Source organism: Parasteatoda tepidariorum, chromosome 4, assembly GCF_982258835.1.
Source record: "Parasteatoda tepidariorum strain Cologne lab strain chromosome 4, Ptep-v5.0, whole genome shotgun sequence".
NCBI lineage: Eukaryota > Metazoa > Arthropoda > Arachnida > Araneae > Theridiidae > Parasteatoda > Parasteatoda tepidariorum.
This window is the reverse complement of record NC_141758.1, coordinates 67,970,143-67,976,265: the sequence shown is the minus strand read 5'-3', so window position 1 is coordinate 67,976,265 and position 6,123 is coordinate 67,970,143. Positions and strand designations below refer to the sequence as shown.

The 6,123-nt window shown below is 28.7% G+C and overlaps 1 long non-coding RNA gene across 2 annotated transcripts; it reads right to left on the bottom strand.

Moving 5' to 3' along the window:
* Positions 1-801: 801 nt before the first annotated feature.
* LOC147811037 (uncharacterized) lies at positions 802-5,831 on the bottom strand. Of its 2 annotated transcripts, none has more exons than XR_015433117.1 (3): positions 4,879-5,831; positions 2,927-3,068; positions 802-913 (listed from the first exon to the last, which is right to left on the bottom strand). It is a non-coding gene; the product is annotated as an uncharacterized LOC147811037 (long non-coding RNA). The 2 variants fall into 2 exon arrangements; XR_015433116.1 differs by lacking the exon at positions 4,879-5,831 and adding an exon at positions 3,588-4,434.
* Positions 5,832-6,123: the final 292 nt, after the last annotated feature.

The following is a 6,123-nucleotide window of genomic DNA, read 5'->3' as shown; positions in this document are numbered from 1 at the left end:
TGTTCGACATCAGGTAATTGTTTTTCAACCTCAGGTATATAATTTTATGCTTGTAGAGGTATATATTTATCAACCTGTGGTGTGTCGTTTTACACTTCTGGTTGTTATAAATCAACCTCAAATGTATTTTGTTCTACCTCAGGTAATTATTCTTCAACCTCAAGTATATAATTTTATGCTTGTAGAGGTATATATTTTTCAACCTAAGATGGGCCATTTTACACTTCTGGTTGTTATAAATCAACCTGAAGTGTATTTTCAACAATTGGAAAGGTTATTTTTAATTAGCGCCATGTGTTCCATGTTCTACCTTAAGTTATTATTTCGTAACCTCAAGTATATATTTTTGTATTTTTAGAAGTATTAATTTATCAACCAAAGATGTTTTTTTTAGCACTTACGAAGGTGAGGTGTTATACGGACCACCTAGTTTATTAATTTTTAAACTCACTATATAAAAAATATAATATATATATAAAGATATTATATATATTATATGAAGAATAATGTACATTACATTTTTTTCACTAGTAGAGATAATTTATCAACCTGAAATTTTTAATATTAAACCTTCGGCAGTAATTGCTTCTTTTGTTAAGCTATAAAAGAAAGTTTCAAATGCATAATTCTTCTATAATTTTAATAGATTGATTTAAATCATCTTAAAATAACACTTATCCAAATTCTACAGTTAGTAAAAATTATTTATGGGAACTCATACTCGTATTTTTAGAAGATAGTTGTCTAAGGTGCTTGAATTTTTAAAACTATAAAACTACAAATTTAAATAATTAGTCAGCTGAAATTCAAAGTTCTTTTATTTAAAACTAAAATTTCACTTTTTTTTACAAACCAGCAAAATTATTTTAAATACTGTTTCCGTCTACATGTTGAAACTTGTAATTATTGGAACCTAAAAGGAAAAAAAATATAAATTAGTAAGAAAGTCATATTTACAATAATAGTGGCAGGTCTTAAAATATTAGAAAGTATTTTTTTTATCATTTAAAATTAACTGGATGAAATTAATTTTCCTTTTCAGATAAATATCTTCTGCCATTTCTATTCAATCCTCGTAGCTAAAAAGCATGACATGTATCACAGCCACAAAATAAAATACACTGAAGACAGTATTACCATTAACAACATTTACAGAAATTCAAATATACAGGGTGTTTATAAAGTCTCGGACCCATTTTGATGTTTAATAACTCATAAAATAATAAAGATAGATTAAAATTAATAACATAAATGGTTAGATAGACTCAAAAACTTTCATGAACCTTGTCAATGAACTTCCACGTGAGCCCCCTTCGTCGCACGGAGAATATCAAGTCGATAGTCAATTTCACGCCAGGTAGCGGCAAGCATGTCGGCATCCACAGAGGCTATTGCGGTTGTAATTCTGGCTTTTAGGCCATCAATGTTCGACACGATCTTCCTGTAAACATTGTCCTTTATAAATCCCCAAAGAAAAAAGTCCAGCGGCGTTATATCAGGTGATCTGGGTGGCCAAGGAATTGGACGTCCTCGCCCAATCCATTTTCCTGTAAAATGGTCATTCAAAGAACTACGAACGATGATACCCAATGAGGTGGTGTACCATCTTGTTGCAAAAAGACATGTGGCTGAAGCTCTTCTAGTTGGGGAAATACGAAGTTTTCCAACGTGTCTAAGTATACGACTGATGAGATTGTCTTTTCTGTAAAAAAGAAAGCTACCTCTCGTGAAATTGACTATCGACTTGATATTCTCCGTGCGACGAAGGGGGCACACGTGGAAGTTCATTGACAAGGGTCATGAAACTTTTTGAGTCTATCTAACCATTAATGTTATTAATTTTAATCTATCTTTATTATTTTAGGAGTTATTAAACATCAAAATGGGTCCGGGACTTTATAAACACCCTGTATAATTCCAATCTTATTAAGCAATTTTAACACTTTTTATTTTTCTATACATCTGTAACATCATGGTACTTGTAAGTTTAATAATTAGATTTCCTTCCCTTTCTTTTTTAAAAATCTTTAAACTCAATAAACCTAGTCTATATTTTTCAACTTTTTGTCAGACTTCATGAAACTAGCAGCTTTTTTTTAAATTTTTGACGCTGATTCTGAAAAGGACTTATGTTATTGTCAATCACATCAGAGTTTCTTAAAAAATAGTTATTTTAATAATTTTTAATCAATGTAATCAAGAATCTACAATCGTTTAATAAATTAAAATTTTAAAGTTATGTACCAATTTTTATTCTTTTTTTACACTCAATCGAATAGAACAAATTACAAGCTGATAAGGAGCATTTATTTTAAAGTTGTGAGTAATTTTATGTGAGGAAAATGTCTAAGAGAGAATGATTTGAAATAATACTTTTAAAATAAGTTGAGTATAATATCTCCTATATAACTTATAATACCGAGCGGAATAAAACTAATAGTTAGTTGTTACAAACACTTGTTTAAATATAAATACACATCCCATAGGATGAAACTCAAAATAATGCATATTACTTTCAACAATAAATGTTTTTATTTGCAATTAATTTTATTCAATTCAGGATTAAAATTGAATACTATGACTTATTTCTAAAATATTTAAGATTTCCGAAATTCGCACATTTTTGAAGTAGTGAACCATAAACAGCTGCATGAAAAAGCTCATAACCTTGAAACAAATTGTCATATAAACTTGAAATCGGATTTAATTTCATTCTGCCCAATATTCTAATAAGTAATAACAATCTGCTTAGTAAATAATTAACGTGGGTAAAATGCGAGAAAATAACATGTAGTGAAAATAGCAGTTTTGTGATCAAACATGAAGAAGTGAGCTAGTACAGTTACTAGTTTTCAATGATCAAATATCTAGCAAACTATTGTTATCAACAATTACATAAATTCTGTAGTTTATTAGGAGAGATTACTTTTTCTTTTAGGTATAAATTCAGAACTATATCCTAGGGGAAGGCTGAGCAGTAGCTTGCTTGTCTCTTCTTCTGCGCCGCCGCGCATGTGCTATTTACAGCCTATGCCATCTCAGTAATATCAGGGAACTGTGGATAAGTTCTGTAAATATATATATATATATAAACTTTGTATATATATAAACAATAATATAAACTTTGCAACAAATATCCGAACGATAAGCATACAGCTATAGTAGAATTTCAAAGCAAAATTGCTATTTTAAAAATCTTTCAATTTTCAATGATTTATTTATAAGAAAAATTGTGAACATTTTTCTCAATTAATCAGCGTGCATACTGCTACGTTAAAACATATACATCTAAGCAAAATAAAAAGAATAGTTCTATTTGACTGAACTACAAACAATAAAATATACTGTGCATAACCTGCTGTAACGATTCACCAGTAATGTTACCCAAAACAGTGACGAGAAATATTTCGGTTATTCTCTCTTATTGCTAAGCCTACAACGATAGCCTCTAAGAATATCCTCCAACTTAAATTATTTAAGATCAGGACGCGTCGTTAAAACAAAAATAATAAAATTTAAGTTTCAAAATCGAAGCATATTTGATTAAAAGTGATGAAACTAAATTAATAAATGTCAAGCACACTTACCGAATTTCGAATAGACTTTCGATTGTCAACACACACGCCATTTGCCGGCTCGCATGGAACTCTGGGAACTGAGTTAGTTAATATGAAGTGTACTTTAAGCAACCTTAAAACAAGCTTAGGTATAAATAAAATGACTTCAACACCTCAATAAATACCTCACTCTCTTTAGTTGAAAAAAGGTATATTTTTTATACCTCGTAATTACCTCACTCTCGTTAGTTGAAATAAGGTTGATTTTTTTATATCTCATAAATACCTCTTTTGTTACAAGTGTAAGAGAAACAACCTCGTAAACCTTAAAAATCATCTTATCAGTCTGGATGATTTGAAGTGAATTTAAAACAACCTCAAAATAAGCTTAGGTATAAATAAAATGACTTCATATACCTCAATAAATACCTTTTTATCGTTAGTTGAAATAAGGTAAAAAATTTTATACCTCAAAAATACCTCTTTTGTTACAAGTGTAAGAAAATAAACCTGTTGTACCTTAAAAATCTCCTTATCAGTCTGGTTGATTTGAAGTGAATTTTAAACAACCTCAAAACAAGCTGAAGTATATATAAATCAACCTCGTACACCTTAATTACAACCTTTACGAGGTATAATTTTTATTGCTGTTTTCTCTGCAACCTTAAATATACCTCAAAACAACCTTAATACCTCAAAAATACCTCAAATCAACCTTAAATATACCTTAAATTTTCATAAGGGTAATACGTAAGAAACAAGAACATACTTGTCTAGATTGCAATGCCCAATGCATAAATTACAATAACAGGATTCTCACTCAATATCAGACTTATCCATATATATTAGGTAAATTTCAATGAAAATCCATACCATATTTTATCTATACCAGGCGTTTTTTCATCAAAAAATTTTGATTTGTTTCATATATAATGCCAAATATTAGATTTTGTGAGCAAAACATATTATAAAAATAAAAAAATATATAATTTTATAAAATAATTGTAATAGGAGTAAGAATTATTTAACTCGAATCTCAACAACTGATTTACAAATCTAGGACCGGTTTTCTTTCCAAGTATGGTATAGGAATTTTCCAGGTTTTTGTAAAGAAAAAAAAATTGCAACTTTCCCTGATTTTTTAGAGTTAAAATAAAATTCCAGCTTTTCCCTGACCCGGGGGTGCCCTGTATAAGTCAAAATTGTACTATATATATAAATAAAACATTGAACTGTTAGAACCCGACTTTATTTTGGTATCATTCGATTTAGGTAAAAACAAATATTAATTCAAACAATATTAATAGCAAAATTGACTCACTTTGACGTAATCAATGTACAGTAGCGAACCGATTATCCGGAGCGATCGAGACCATCGCTATTCCGGATAACTGATTTTTCCGGTTTTCTGAATCGCTACAAAAAGCCGTTTTTCTTTTTTTGGTAAACCCAACAAAAAAAAAAAAAAGATTTGGAAATAATCTGAAAAAGAAGAAAAAACGATGAAGTAATACAGTAATGATTATTTCTAAAATGATGGTATGGTAAACATATTTCAAAAAAGAAAGAAAAATCCTAAAATCTTATGAGGAAAAAAAATTGTTTTTTTTTTTAAAAAAATGGCGGGATAATTCATCGAATTTCGCTCCGGTTTTTTGGTTTTTCGATTTCCGAATAACGGGTTCTGTACTGTATTCAAATTTGTGGCTAAAACTCACCTGGGGAGCCGCAACTTATAAAGCAATTTCTAGTTTTGCTACAATTACTTTGTGTTCAACTACTTAAAAGAGTTAATATAAAAAAGTAATATGGAGGTAAGAAAAAGGGCATTATGCTCATTATATTTTTGCTTTTTGTTATCTTATTTAGTCTAAATCAGATACAGTAAAAACATACTATGACTGTAGTATGAAGGTTAAAAATTTGTTGCTATACATTCTTTATTGTCTGCATCTTCCTTAAAAAGTACAGCAACTTCCTTAACAAATTTTTACTATAAGCTCAGGCATGCGATTCTTTCACTAATTTGCAGAAATCCGAGAATCCAAATTCACAGAATTTCGAGAATTAAGGGAAGAATCACATCTCAAACCTTATAGTAAAAAATTGTTAAGAAATTTTTTATACTTCTCAGGAAAATGTAGACAATAAAAATTTAGTAGATTAGTAAACTTTTTTATGGCAATAATTAAGTTCTTTTCACAATTCTGTGTAGTTTGAAAGTTATTGCATATGCCTAAATACCATGAGATAAACAAGAAAAAACTTATTTTTAAAATTTTCAATTAAAATTTATAACCCAACAGATACGATTTTTAAAGGGTAGCAAATCCGCATCTTAAACAAAAATCAGTTAAAAAAAAATTTTCAAAAAGTTAAAAGCTATGAATTTCTTATAAGTTTTAATTAAGAAATTTAGAGGAAATGTTATAAAGGGAAATTTTATCACTTATTCCACTTAAATAGACAATAAATAAATGTTTGTAAATTTAGCATATAAAAAATTCATTGAAATAAGGGTATAATAATATTTATCATTATTTTAAAGTAAATTAATTTGCACAAA